General features: G+C 38.6%; 1 protein-coding gene across 1 annotated transcript in view; it reads right to left on the bottom strand.

Annotated features, from left to right (window-relative positions):
• Positions 1-14,668, bottom strand: part of LOC125854228 (premnaspirodiene oxygenase-like) — a 307,705-nt gene that overhangs the window by 242,854 nt on the left and 50,183 nt on the right. The gene's annotated exons all lie outside the window — the stretch shown is intronic.

Here is a 14,668-nt window from a genome sequence, read left to right as displayed (position 1 = left end):
AGAGAAAAAAGAAGATTAAAAAAAAAGAAGAAGAGGAACGGATTGTAAAAAAAAAGAGTAAAAGTAAAATAAAATAAAAATAAATAAACATCTATTATAAAAAAGGCAGAAACAGAAGAAACAAAAGATGAAATTGAATAAAAAGTAATAATAGTAAAAATTAAAGAATAGGTAAAATAAAAAAGGGAAAACAAAATTTAACCAAAAATTATTTAAATGGAAAAAAAAGAAGAGAAACATTTTGTTAGACAAAATAAAAATAAAATAAAATAAAAGTAAGAAGAAGAAGAAACAGAATGTTAAAAAAAAATAAAAAATAAAAAATGAAAGTAAAAGGCACAAAAAATAACGTGCAAAAAAAATAGCAAAAAATAAGAAAATTTTTTTCCAAGAAATTGGTCTTAACCTCTTTAACATTTTCTTTTTCTAAAATTAATCCTAAATCCCGTAAAAGTTTACCTCCTATTATAATTCAAATATCGACTCCCACTAAAACGACAATACTAAAATTCTCCGGACTCTAAAAAATCTAAACAAGACAGTTACAATAAATCAAAGAAGGTGGACATAAGTAAATGTATAGCTAATAAGTATACTCTATCCAAAAACTAAGTCAAGCCAAGATATAAGTCAATGAAGCAACTGTGCTAGAAACACGGGACTCGAGGAGTGCCTTACACCTTCCCCTTGGTCAATAGAATTTCTTATCCAGACTTCTAGTTCGCAGACCATTAAAAATTAGAGTCAACTTCCTTTTGATTAAGGGTAAAAATTAGGTGACTTGGAACACCAAAACTCAATTCCAAGTGGCGACTCGGAAATAAAATAATCCCTTTTCAAAATGTCACTTTAATTGGAGAAACTCTATTTTTCAAACACCTCGTTTGGGAAAAATAGGGGTGTGACAATCTCTTTTAAGAAAAAGATGAGTTTTGCGAAAGAGTTTCTAAAACATGATTAGTATGACAACCGAGTATTTCATCAATGTTTAACAGTATGGTCTCTAGATATACCATCAATGTTTATGCAATATGACTTCCCGAGTCATCAATAATCATATTAAAATATGGTTTTGATATGTTCTTTTAGAAAGAGTTTTCAATAGCAATTACCTCTTTTAAGAGGGTAGTTTGAGCAAGTAATTCAAACTAGAGAAAGAAGTTTGTTTTTAAAACATATGAGCTAAAGTATATTTTGGGAGTAGTCTTGAGCATCGAAATGGGGACGCGAGTTCATATTAACTCAACTCTCCATAAGAACCATGTAGCCAAACATGGGATTTAAGGGGTCATACTTTTTAGATGATCACGTAAGTTAAGCTAGTGGATCCACTAAGTTAAAGTTATAGCGTTCTATATGACGGCAAAGTATAGGACAGTTCTGGCAGCGTGGGCAAGGCATTGTATCACCACTTAGGCTTATAGTGGTGGTTGTCGGTTAGAGAAACTCCCACAGTAGAAATTGCATGGTTCCTCGAGGGGTTCTGCTTAGTATGGATGGGGTATGGGACTTCATTCATGCATTGCACAAGTAGACTTTGAGAGGGAGCATGGTATTTTTATGATATTATAAATATGAATTTTGACATCATGTTTTAAATCGTTTTGCAAACTTTATATATTGCATGTGTCTTATTGATTCATATTGAGTTTAGTTATTCATGAGTCGAACAGAGCCAAGGTAAGTGTTCTCTTGTACTCCTTTCAAGCTTAAGTTGTTGTTTAGCTTTCTAGCTCGCATATTCGTACATTCCATGTATTGATGCCAGTTGACCTGCATCTTATTATGATGCAGACGCAGGTACCCAGGATCATTATCCAGCACGTCGTTGATCTAGTTGAGCACTCCAGAGTCAGTGGTGAGCCTCCTTGCATTCCGGAGGACTCTGTTATTTCATTTTTTTCTAGTTTTGTTTTATTAGGATGTTGCGGGGTCTGTCCCAGCATCCATCTCAGTATTATAGAGGCTTCATAGATAGTCAGTCAGTTAGTATTGAGTCTCTCATCTATGTATATCTATAAATATTCTATTTTGAGACTCGAGTTGCCTTTTGGCCAGATTTTATCAGTTAGGTTGTTTTATGACCTTTCATTGCATGAAGTTATTCTGTTGAGTTAAGGTTTCCGCTGAGTTAGTAAGCCAGGCCAAGGGTTCGCTTGGGGGCCAGCAATGGTCTTCGAGTGCCGGCCACGTCCAGGGTGTAGACTCAGGGCGTGACATTTACTATTTTAAATGCTTTGTATAAACTGCACCTTTATTGTTGTTTTTACCTTGCATTTCAGTTGAGTTAGTCATGAGTTGAGTAAAGCCAAGATAAGTGTTCATTTCAAGTTTATGTTATGTTTTGTTTTCCCCTCGCATACTCGTACATTCAATGTATTGATGTTATTTAGCCTGCAACATTTTATGATGCAAACACAGGTAACTAGGATTAGCATCCAGCGCCTCGTTGATCCAGTTGAGCACTCAGAGTCAGTTAGTGAGCCTCCTTGCTTTCCGAAGGACTCCTTTTACTTTGCTTTCTAGTATCTCAGTTGTTAGGATGATCGATGGTCTTGTCTCGACATCCCTAATTGTTTAGAGGCTTCATAGACAAGTAGTCATAGTTATTTAGTCTTATTTGTTTAATATGTTGTTTAAAGATTTGAGTTTGCCTTATTGGCTATTTTAATGTTTTCTTATTAACATTCTTGAGTTATATGGATTTATCTCTATTAAGTTAAGTCTTCCTTTATAAGTTAAGCCAGACTAAGGGTTTGCTTAGGGCCAGCAATGGTTCTCGAGTGCCAGTCCCGCCCAGGGTGTAGGCTCGGGGTGTGACAAAATTGGTATCAGAGCACAGATTTCAAGAGTCCTATGGAGTCTATGAAGTCGTGTCTGTAGAGTCTTAGTTATTAGTGTGAAGCACGCCATATCTATAATCAAGAGGCTGTAACATTTACGAATTCCTTCACTTCTTTCACACTCACTTCGTGCAATATAGTTCATCTCTATAAAGTCTCTTTCTAACTCATGCTTGCGCGTAACCAATTGTGAGTTGGGCTGTTTGAGAGTGCTTTCATGGGGCGTTTCTTTCCCAATGAGCTAAGAGAAGCAAAGGTATGATAATTCCTCACTCTTAAGTAGGTATGTGTTAGTGTTCATGAGTACATTTTGAAGTTCACACAACTTTCCCATTTTGCTCTGGAGATGGTTGCGGATATGAGGGGTAGGATGAGTCTGTTTGTTACTGGGTTGTCTCGTCTTTCCAGTAAGGAAGGTAAGACAGCTATGTTGATAGGGGTTATGGACATAGCAAGGCTAATGATCCATGTGCAACAAGTTGAGAAGGATAACTTGAGGGATAGAGAAGAGTTTAAGAATAAGAGGGCTAAGACATCAGGGGATGAGTTCGGACAGCAAAAGAGTAATTCGAACCGGTCTTCTTTCCAACCTAAGCAGAAGGGACCTGCTCCATCATTTGCTAGTGCACCTTCACCAAGGAACAAAGGTGAGTACAATAGTCAGAATTTCAAAGCTATACCTACTTATTCTCAAGGTAGTATGGCACAAGTGGGTAGTAAGCCTCCTGCATGTGCTAAGTGTGGTAGGAACCACCCAAGTAAATGTCGCGATGGCTCCATATGTTGCTTCAAGTGTGGACAAGAGGGTCACTTCATGAAATAGTGCACTGAGAACCGGTAAGGTAATGGAAATCAGGGAAATAGAGCCTAATCTTCATCAGTTGCTCCACCAGATAGGGCTGCACCTAGAGGAGCTACTTTTGGTACTGGCAGAGGAGTAAACCGCCTTTATGCAATCCTTAGTCGTCAAGAGCAAGAGAATTCTCCAGATGTTGTCACTGATTTGATCAAAGTCTTTACTCTTGATGTTTATGCTTTGCTAGACCCAAGAGTGAGTTTATCTTTTGTGACTCCTGATGTTGCAATGAAATTTGATGTTATTCCTGAGAAACTTTGTGAACCCTTTTGTGTTTCTACACTTGTTGGGGAGTCTATTCTGATTGAGCGGGTCTATCGTGATTGTGTCATTTCCATCAATTATCACAAGAACACCATGGCTGATTTAGTTGAGTTAGACATGGTAGATTTTGATGTCATTCTAGGTATGGACTGGCTTCATGCCTGTTATGCCTCCATTAATTGTAGAATTCGAGTTGTTAGGTTCCATATTCCTAATGAGCCAGTTATAGAGTGGAAGAGCAGTTCAATAGTGCATAAGGGTCATTTTATTTCGTACCTTAAGGCGAGAAAGTTAGCTTCCAAGGGGTGTATCTATCACTTAGTCTGAGTTAATGACTCTAGTGTTGACATACCTCTAATTCAGTCAGTTCCAGTAGTAAAAGAGTTTCCAGAAGTCTTTCCTGATAATCTTCTTGGAGTCCCTCCTAAGAAGGAAATAGACTTCGATATAGATATTCTTCCAGATACTCGTCCTATATCTATTCTGCCATATAGATTGGATCCAGTATAGTTGAAAGAACTAAAAGAAGAGTTGAAAGATCTCCTTGATAAGTGTTTTATTTGACCAAGTGTCTCACCTTGGGACGCTCTGGTCTTATTTGTAAGGAGGAAGGATAGTACCCTTAGAATGTGTATAGATTACCCTCAGTTGAAAAAGGTTACCATCAAGAATAAGTATCCTCTTCCGAGAATTGATGATCTTTTCAAGAGGTGTGTAATTTACTGCATAGTTCTGGAAATCTTTTCAGAAACGCTTGGATTTAAAAGTAAACTTAAGTACTGCCTTTCATCCTCAAATGGATGGTTAAGCAGAGTGCACTATTCAGACCTTAGAGGATATGTTGAGGGCTTGTGTGATTGATTTCAAAGGTAATTGGTTGATCACCTACCTCTTATTGAATTTGCTTACAACAATAGTTACCACTCTAGCATCCAAATGGCTCCTTATGAAGCTTTTTATGGGAAAAAATGCAGATCTCCAATTGGATGGTTTGGAGTTGGAAAAGCTGGGTTGGTAGGACCAGACTTAGTTCATCAAGCTATGGATAAAGTGAAAGTAATTCAAGTGTCACGCCTAGAGCCTACACCCTGGGCGGGACTGGCACTCCAGAACTATTGTTGGCCCTTGATGAATCCACAAATTGGACTCATTTAGGGCTATATTTTGATAGAATTAGTGTCTTCAAATGCATATTTTATCTCAATATCTGATGAAAACCATTAAGTTTCAAGTATTTGGAGTTTAAAGGAAAACATGGACACTACTTAGCAAAAAAGTAACAAATGCAGCTAAAAGAACGAAGTAATGAAGATCTGAGAATCGCTGAAACCATTCGTCGAGTCACCAAAAAGTCTTATCCTCGCCTTTTGTTCCAGTGTGTTAAGGTGTGATGGAAATAATCAAATTGGTAGGAAAATAAGCTGTCGGGCGTATTGCCGAGCAGTTCTACGAAGTTGTACTATGTCGCCCAATGATCCAAACACGACGATGCTGAAGGATAGAGCAAGACGGCGATGAAACCTACCAAATGGCGGATCGCCGAGTTGATCGGCGATCTTGACTAATGACGCCGAATGATCGGCTGCAACACATATTTTTGAAAACTATAAATACTCGTTCAAAGTTGTAGCTTAGTATCAGATTTTTTATTATAGAATTTTTAACATAGACTTTTGAGACCAAAGCTTGGAGAGGGTTTTGAAGAACTTGAAGATTCAAATGGTTTCAACTCCAAGATTTTGGACTTGCGTCTTGAGTATTCTTCACTTTTGACTTGTTTTAAGACTTAATCTTGCATACCCATTGATGGAAACTGAGATTGGTATACATTTTTACCTCTTATGCATGTGTAGCTAAAACCCCAATTCTTGGGGTGTCATTTTGTAGATATGGGTTAGATTTGATGTTGGGTCTTGCTTGTTGATGATTTATTTGTTGTTTAGATGTGATTTCGTTTTGTAGTTGTGGTGGAACTTAATGAAATTGTAGTTACAAATACAATTTCACCTTTGTGTTTTCGGCTTGCTCGAGAGAGAGGTCGTAAAACTAAGACTACTAAATTGATGGCCGGTGGGAGTGGGTCTGTAACATATCACAACTAGAAAGAACTAGAAAGAAGTTTAAAATCTGGAAATAGTTACTTTTGGAAAGAATGAGGAAATCTAGAAATTTTTAAGTAAGTTAAAGTGAGTTTTTGGTCAACTTTAAATGACCATAACTACTAGCTCATGATGAGTTAGGTGTAGTTCCAGATATGGTTGGAAAGCTCTTGGAAGAATCGTTCCAACGCCGCTGAGTTTGTGCGATTCCGAATTCCTATGAGTAAGTTGTTCACTTTGGAAGTTGGGTTGTTGGATTAAGGAAATGTCCAATTCGGATTTTTAAAGGGTATTTTAGTCGTTTTACTACCCTACAGATTAAATTCGTTTTTAGTAAGATAATTGGGGTCAGGACTGAGTTGGTGCAGTTTACGCTTTTTGAAAATTAGAGTTAGAGTTTTGGAGAAAGAACGCAAGAGAAAGGAGAAGAAGAAAAGCAAGATTCGTCAAGAACGATCGATTTTGGTTGTGGATTCGCCAAGGAATTGATCCTACAAGGTATGTGAGTCTCTCATAATGTTGGGTTCATGCACCCACGCTCCAAACATGTTTAGTTCAACGAAATTCATCCTAAAAGAGTTTGAAAGTTGATGTTCTTGACATGTATTCTTGAATTTGAATGTTGTTCTTGAATTAGGATGAATTGAGGAGTTTCTGAGATCTTTACATTGAGTTGTAGGATTGTATCAAGTTAGGTTTTTGAATACATATGCTGGGTATCGGGAAAACAAAGAAGGAAAAGTCGAGCAGGTTCTGGCGCGCAGCTCCGCGTCGCGGACTTGCTCCCCCCGGTGAAGAAAAATTTGTCTCCACGTCACGGTTAGGACGCGGACTCCTTTGTCTCAAAAATTAATTGCGCAATCATTTATTCAGAAACGTCTCCACATAAAGGACTTGTTCCAAGACGGTGGTTTCGTAACTTTTCTCAGGTTTAGCTATTCAAAGTCATTCCTAAACATCATGAGATCTTTTCAATCATAAATCTTAATCCTTGAATCCATAATTCAATTCAAGGATCAGTTAAGAGTCAAGTCAAGAGCAGTTAAGGTCAAAGTCAAGAGAAGTCAAAAGTCAAGTTAAGATAAGTTCTTAAAGTTTTCAAAAGTCTTTCACAAATGTTTTAACTTTGTTTCAATACTTAAGTTTTGAGTTCAATAAAAAAGTAAAGTTGAAGTTCTTTTCTTCAAAGAATTATATGGGGACTATGTATTCCCAAAGAGATTTTAAAATGTTTTCACATTTTAATAAGAACGGAAACTGAGATTTCCAAAGAGCCTTTGGGCTAGTTTATAGAAAAGAGTAATAGCTTTCTAAATGAAGTAAGAAGGGAAACTGAGATTTCCAAAATAGCCTTTGAGCTACGTTTTTTAGCACTAATCTCAAATCACAGAAAGAAATATGTTCTTAGAAACATAAAGAGCTAGTATATTTTTGGGAGTAGTATTGAGCACCGATATGAGGGAGAGTTCACATAACTCACAGCCCTCATGAACCATGTAGCCACCATGGGTAGAAAAGGGTCATACTTTTTAGATGAACCCTTTTCACAATAGACTAGTGGATCCACTTAGTAGTTCATGTCCTATACCTTTGGCTGGGTATAGATTGCACTGGCAGCGTGAGGTAAATCGATGTATCATCACTACAGCTCTTATGTGATGGTCGTCGGTTAGAGAAACTCCCACAGAAGTTATTGTATTTTTATATACATCAGTTTATTGTTTTTACATACATCTCAGAGTTATATGTATCTTTGCATACACACAGAGTTAACATCATCTTTTTAAATAGCTTTTCTTTATATTGTACTTGTTTTAAATTGCTTTATATTGAAATGAGTTCAGTTATGTTGAGTTGAGTTGAGCCAGGTAAGTTCTTCAGTTTCTTTTAGATTCCTTTCCAAGCCTATGTTGTTTTAGCTTTCCAACTCGCATACTCGTACATTCAATGTATTCATGCTAGTTGGCCTGCATCGTCTTATGATGCAAACACATGTAACTAGGATCAGCATTCCAGTGCACCGTTGATCCAGTGAGCAGTTCATAGTCAATCGTTGAGCCTTGCATTCCGGCGGATCTATTTTCATTGCTTTCTAGTTTAGTCCATTCGGATGTGGTGGGGTTTGTCCCAACATCTATCTCAGTTGTTTTAGAGGCTTCATAGACAGACATTCAGTTAGTTATTTCAGTTGTCTTTACTTTTCATTTCTTATGTTAGACTTGAGTTTGCCTAAATAGTCGGTTGAATGTTCCTTTATAACATTCTAGTTTCTTCATAAATGTTTATGTTATGAGTTAAGTCTTTCGCTGAGTAAGTAAGCCAGACCAAGGGTTTGCTTGGGGCCAGCAATGGTCTTCGAGTGCCAGTCCTGCCAAGGGTGTAGGCTCGGGGCGTGACAAGGTAGACATTAGGTTCAGCTCGAGAGAGTGAACCCTAGTCCTTCTCCCACACACTCAACTCGAGAGAGTGAGTGGGCTAAGGCGAATACTGTTTTTCATGCGGCAAGGGGTGTCTGAGAGGAACCCATTTGATCCGGGGTAAGTTGCTCAAGAGAGAATTTACCCCCACTATGGTCTAGCCTAGTCACAAATATTAAACAAATTTATTCTCAAAAACATGTACCTAATAGTTTAGTTTATCCTGTATTCCTATCACATCCCAAGAACCCCAACTCCTTGATTAGTACTCTTTACATTTTTGTTGTTTTTACTTACTCATGACAAAACCCCCATTGTTAATTGACGCTTGCGTCACTCCTTAGATTTAGCATGTTTTTAATCGATAATATATTTAACTATGACTAATTAGAACTTAATTTTATTTTTCTACTAATTCTTAAAACCACTCCATGTGGAAACGATCCCAACCCTTGGTTGGGTTATTATACTATTGTATGATCGTAGACATTTACATTGGAAGTTGTGTCTTGATTATGCAAACATCAAAATGGCGCAGCTGCCGGAGAGTGGTGTTATTTGAGAATTTTTAGATTAGTAGAATTTTTGTTCTTCTTAGTTGTAGTTCACTTACTTTATTTTTAGTTTTATTTTTCCTTTTTGTGTTGAAACAGAGGAAATGAGTATGGTGAACAATACTCAGGAGATAATGGAGTTCCCTCTATTATAGGTAATGAGGTTCCGGGATCGGACCCTCACCTTCAAGCAATTGGAAGGTGAACGGATCAACAAGTCATGGGCAAGGTTTGATGAATTGGTCAATCAACACCCAAATCATGACATTCGCAACATAGCTCTCATTGACTGTTTCTATAGAAGTCTTGGTCCTGGAAACAAGAGGTTGGTCGACCAACTAATTTCAGGCGGTATTGCAAAAACAACCATATGTGATAACAACTCAACTGCTTTATCAAATAACTGAAACGAACCAAGAAGTAGAAAATGACTTCATGTTGGCTGCCCTAATGACTCAGATGGATGAGTTGGCCAAAAAGATGGTGAAGATCAAATTCTAGTATAAGAGGAAGGATAAATACATCCTGCCTCATGAGCAAACAAGTCTAAAGGACAATGAGGTTAAACGCCTTGAGGGAATGCTATCAATCATTCTCCACAAGGTGACTGAGCAAGATAGAGAGCTAGAAGGAATGAAGGAAGACATTGAAGGAATGAAGCGGATGATTTGGTCTCACTCCAGAGTTGTCCAGCTGCTCAAGAACCTCATGGGTTATGTGTTGCCTGATCTCCACTCGTAAAAAATAGGGGGTTGCCTAGTGATATTACGGCTAACCCCAAAAATAGAGTTTGAGTGCTGACTTGCGTCGTGCCACGACGTTAACTAAGGCATTGTTTGGGAGGCAAACCAAACCCTTGTTCTTATTTTGTGTTTATAAATAATGGTGTGTTGATTGTGTAGGCTTAAGTGGGAAAGCATTTGAAAAGTGCAGATGGGTGAAAGAATGACCTAGTCGGCACATCGCCGGAGGGGTCGGCATGGCCGATTGAATCCGCTATTTGGCTCAAAATCATAGTAATTTGGGATTGTAAAACTCGAAGAGCGAAGGAGAAATTTGGCGAACCGCCAACCAGGTCGGCAATCTCGATGTAGACTACCGTTTGGATCGTCACATTTAGTGAAGGTCTTGTAAAACTCGGTGAGGTAAATAACCAATGGGCGGGTCGCCAAGTTTGTAGGCGAACATGACTAATATCGCCGAATGGGTACAAACCGGGTGGTATATCGGGTCAAAAGGTTTGAAATTTCATTTTCCCTCACTTTCTAACCTCACAAAATGCATTTATAGTTCCGCATCTTACTGAGTATTTTAGTCGATGGTTTGTGCTCAGAGTTGGATTACTTTGCTGCCTAGCATTTCAATTAGTATTAATCAACAACTAAGGTTAGTTTCCCAACCCCTAGTTTATTTTTAAGAATCTTTTACTCATTTGCAATACTCATATCTTGTTGTCGTGTGTTAGGCCTATCTGGTAGGATTAGAATGTTCGAATGCATATCTTAAATCTAGAATCTTACCTGTTGTATCATGATTTTCAAAATTATGTATGTTTGTGCATTGAAATGAGTCAAATCGTGTGATTGTACATGCGTGTTATCTAGTTTGGCAGAACCGAGAGACGTCTGAGTATCCCGGGATGATGGGAGTTATGGCTCTTAGTTTCATTTCACTATTGCAAGTGTTAATTTTATTTCTGGGGATTTGGAGGGCTGAATTCGAGAAGTTGAGTTGAAAATCGGCACGTTAGGCCATTTGTCGAGCTCGCCGAACCACTCAGAAGTTTTCCTAATGTCCCCATCTCGCCTTTAATTTCATGCTACTTATGTTGTTGGTTTCTGTAACTTTCGGCGAGAAGCCAAAAGAACTCGGCGACTCGCCGAAAGTATTTTCGATCGCCATTTGTCTGCACTCCTAAAATACTTGTTGTACTGTAGTTTTTGGTGGACTCCCCTTGCTCGCTGAAAGTAGTCGCCGATTCGCCGACCTGTTCGGCGAACCTATCTGCTACTGATTATCTGCATTTATGAATGAATTGTTTCTAACTTTTTCCCGATATATTGCTGACATGGCTAGACCCAAAGTTGTAGGTAGAAATATGCCACTCCGCAATAAGGCAAAAGGGATTAAAATCAACGAAGGTGCAACTGTATCAAAAGGAAAAGCTACAAAACCTTTCACAACTGGTGGGAAGGGAAAAGGAAAAGGCAAGGCACCAGCATCATCAGAAGTCAGCTCCGATAGTGAAGACATATATGACCCTTACCTCACTGCTTCTGAGAGTGAGGGTGAACAGCAAGGAAACCAAAGTGCAGCCTCTGGTGATGATGAGCTCATAATAGCACAGAAGGTTGAATTGTGATCTAAGAAGCTTAATGATCCATCTAGGATCGGGAATCCTCCGCCTTCCACTCCTACTCCCCAGTTCCAGAGCAGGAAATGGTGCTTGCACCACCAATACAGGGACCTCCTCCCAAGTCAATGAACAGATTAAAGACTGAGGGGTTGAGGACAATCCTTGAAGAAAAGTAGGATTGCTTGAAATCTCACAAGTTCTAGATCTTCACTAAACCACGTGGCCCGCATATTCCAAATTGGGTCAGGGAGTTCTATGCCTCTTATGGAACCTTGATACCACAGAGGAACAAGTAGGAAGCTTCTTTCAAACCAGTTGACTTCATGGTCATTAGAGGTTAAAGAGTGAAGTGTGATGCTGATGCAATCAATGCAGTTCTGGAGTGTTCAAATGAAATTGAAGACAACTTTCAACACATGATTAGAACAAAGACTCTAGAGAACATGAAGAAGTGGTTGGCCCCGCTTATAGCAGACGGTGCTTCAAAGTGGCTTGATTTTAGAGCACCAATTGAGAAGAAGAATCTGAACATCGCTGCATGATTCTGGTTTGGCTTTATCAGCAGTACTATTATGCCATCTCAGAATGAGTCCATACTCCACCATGCCAAAGCAACTTGTCAGGGTTGTATCATTGATGGGACGAGACTAGATCTGGGATGATCATTGCTTCAGAGATTCTCATGCGTGCCAAACAATGCCAGACCTCTCTTTCCTTCCCAGTATTGATCACCGAGCTGTGCAGATGGGCTCGAGTACCAAGATTTGTAAAGAAATAAGTGGAAGTGATTCGCACATCCTCCACTGATATCCAGAGGATCGATGCTAAGTACCTTAAGGATCAGGAGGAAACGAAGAAGGCAACCTCGATTGACACAAAGTCATCACTTGCAGAGGCATCGTTGCCTACTCCAGCCCCTGGGCCTTCAGGTATCCCTAGTGCTACTTCTTCTGATACTCCAGGTTCTTCTGTTGTTGCACTGCTTCTTAGAATTTCTGCTGCTGTCACCCGACCTCCACTCACCCAGGAGTCACTACTTCAGATGGGGTAGCTTGCCCACTCTGCTGATCGTTGTGCGTCCAAACTTGAAGCGTCAGTTCCTGGCATGATTCAGACTGCTCTGGTAGACATGGTGACACCCCTAAGCACTACTATTGACACCTTGAGGCTAGGATACAGGTGTGTGAGTGTGACCGAGGATCCACTAAGGAAGTGACAGCTTTACAAGCCGTTGTTACTGAGCTGAGGAAAGATGTGGACCAGTTGAAGTCCACTGATATGTCTATGGTCTTTGGGACGGTGGAAATCCCCGATGACCCAGTAGAGCCAGCTGAGCCCGAGTTAGAGGAAGAGACAGATGAGGAAATGGATGGCGTTGCTGAGGAGACTTCATCTGAGGGGCTCGATGAGGCTGAGAAGGCAATGATAGATGTTGCTATACAAGCCTCCTTGGCAGATTTTCCTGTGGTGAACCCTATGGCAACTACTACTCCTACTAAGGTGACTCCAAGTACTGATGCCCAGGCTTAAGGTAAGGCACCGGGCATTGATGCCCCGATAGATAGAGCGACTGTGTAGACAGGACCCTTCTTTACCTCCATCTCTGTCTTACTTTATTTTACATTCAAGATATTTTGTTATTGGCATTTGAGGACAAATGCTTTTATTTGTGGTGGGGTGAGGCCTACCTTTGTGTGCTATTGATGTTCATGTTTTGTTTGTATTTGGGTTGTTTTGTTTAAAAATTGTGTTTGATATACTATCTCTGTGGATGTTTGAGCTTATGGCTCGTGTTATTTTAAATTGCAAAATTTTGACCCGTCCAAAAATTTTTGCCACCTCTCGTATGTTGAATGTGGATGTTCTTTGGCAAAATTTAAGTCTCGATTTCTATCAATACCAATGAATTGAATAGTCCTCTCAATCAAACGAACATGAATGCGCAGCTACGATGAGGCCAAATGAAGTTGCGTAGAGAATATGTGACTTTGCATCTCTTTATGACTAGTGTAGTATCAAATTGAGTTTTTTGTGACGACCATTGCACACTAGCAAAAATGTGGAGTCTTGTTTGACTGTAGTGTCAATGCCTAGTGTGATGAGCTTACTTTGAACCATGCATGATAGATCCTAGAATTTGCCCCGTTAGTACGGTCAACTATGTGATGCTATCTCTTGATATGATCATAAGAAACTTCTAACAGTGTGAGCAAATTTGACATATGCCTCTTCTGTGACCTATGATGTGAGGCTAAAAATACATATTTTTAATCATTATTTGCCTCATATTTATTATTTATATTTGTCCTTTTTGAGCATTAATTTTATAAATTGTGCTTAATAGTGTATTTTATTTGTAGGAGTAAATTGACGTAAAGTTGAAGAAGTTTGGAGCTTAAACGAATTAAAGATGGAAGGTTGAAGAAGGAAATCAAGCAGGCAGCTTAATGAATTAAATTTAATATAATATTATATAAAATATAAAATTGCAGCGTTCTAATTGAAAAAAGAATATGTTGCCACGTAGCAGTCATTGAAGGCATCTCCAAGACTCCAACTATTGAAGGCGGCGGAAGTCTAAGGCGGTTACTGTTCATGCGTAAAATGTAGGAATTCAATTCTGTTTGGGTTTTAATTTCCTAATTTGTCTTGAACTCAATTATTTTATTTTAGGGTTCCTACATATATAAATAGTGCATAGAAATAATTATTAGAAAAAAAAAGTCAAGAACCAAGATACAAGACACAATATAAATTTTCTTCTAGCTTAGGAACTTTGGAAGAGCCGCCGTGGAGGCCAAAGAATTGTGGTTTATTCTTTCTTCTCATTTATTATTTATTTGTATTCGTGATTAATAAAAGATAGTTTAGCTATTATTTGATTAACACAAGCATATTTATTTTAATAAATTTTGATTGTGTTTTTGAGATAATGAGTAGCTAACTTTCATAACTAGGGTTGTGGGAACCATGAGCGATTAACAAAGTATGAATAATAAATAAGCAATTCTTGACTAGTATTTTGCATGCATTGATAATTCTTTCGTTTAGAAGTCTTTTTAACAGTGGCCAACGTTAGAACTCGCCTTGTTACTACTTGCCGGACCAAGGAGGTAATTAACAAGAAAAGAATTATCAACATAGATTTAGTGTGATACTATCTAATAGGCTAGTGTCGATTGGTGCGAAGTAATAACTAAGCCAAACATCGATTATGATGTCTAATATGAGGTAAAGGTAAGGGTTAGTAAATTATACACACGTAGCCGGACCAAGGTG

The sequence above is a fragment of the Solanum stenotomum genome, chromosome 2 (genome assembly GCF_019186545.1).
Source record: "Solanum stenotomum isolate F172 chromosome 2, ASM1918654v1, whole genome shotgun sequence".
NCBI classification, from domain to species: domain Eukaryota; kingdom Viridiplantae; phylum Streptophyta; class Magnoliopsida; order Solanales; family Solanaceae; genus Solanum; species Solanum stenotomum.
This window is presented reverse-complemented; position numbering and strand designations above follow the sequence as displayed.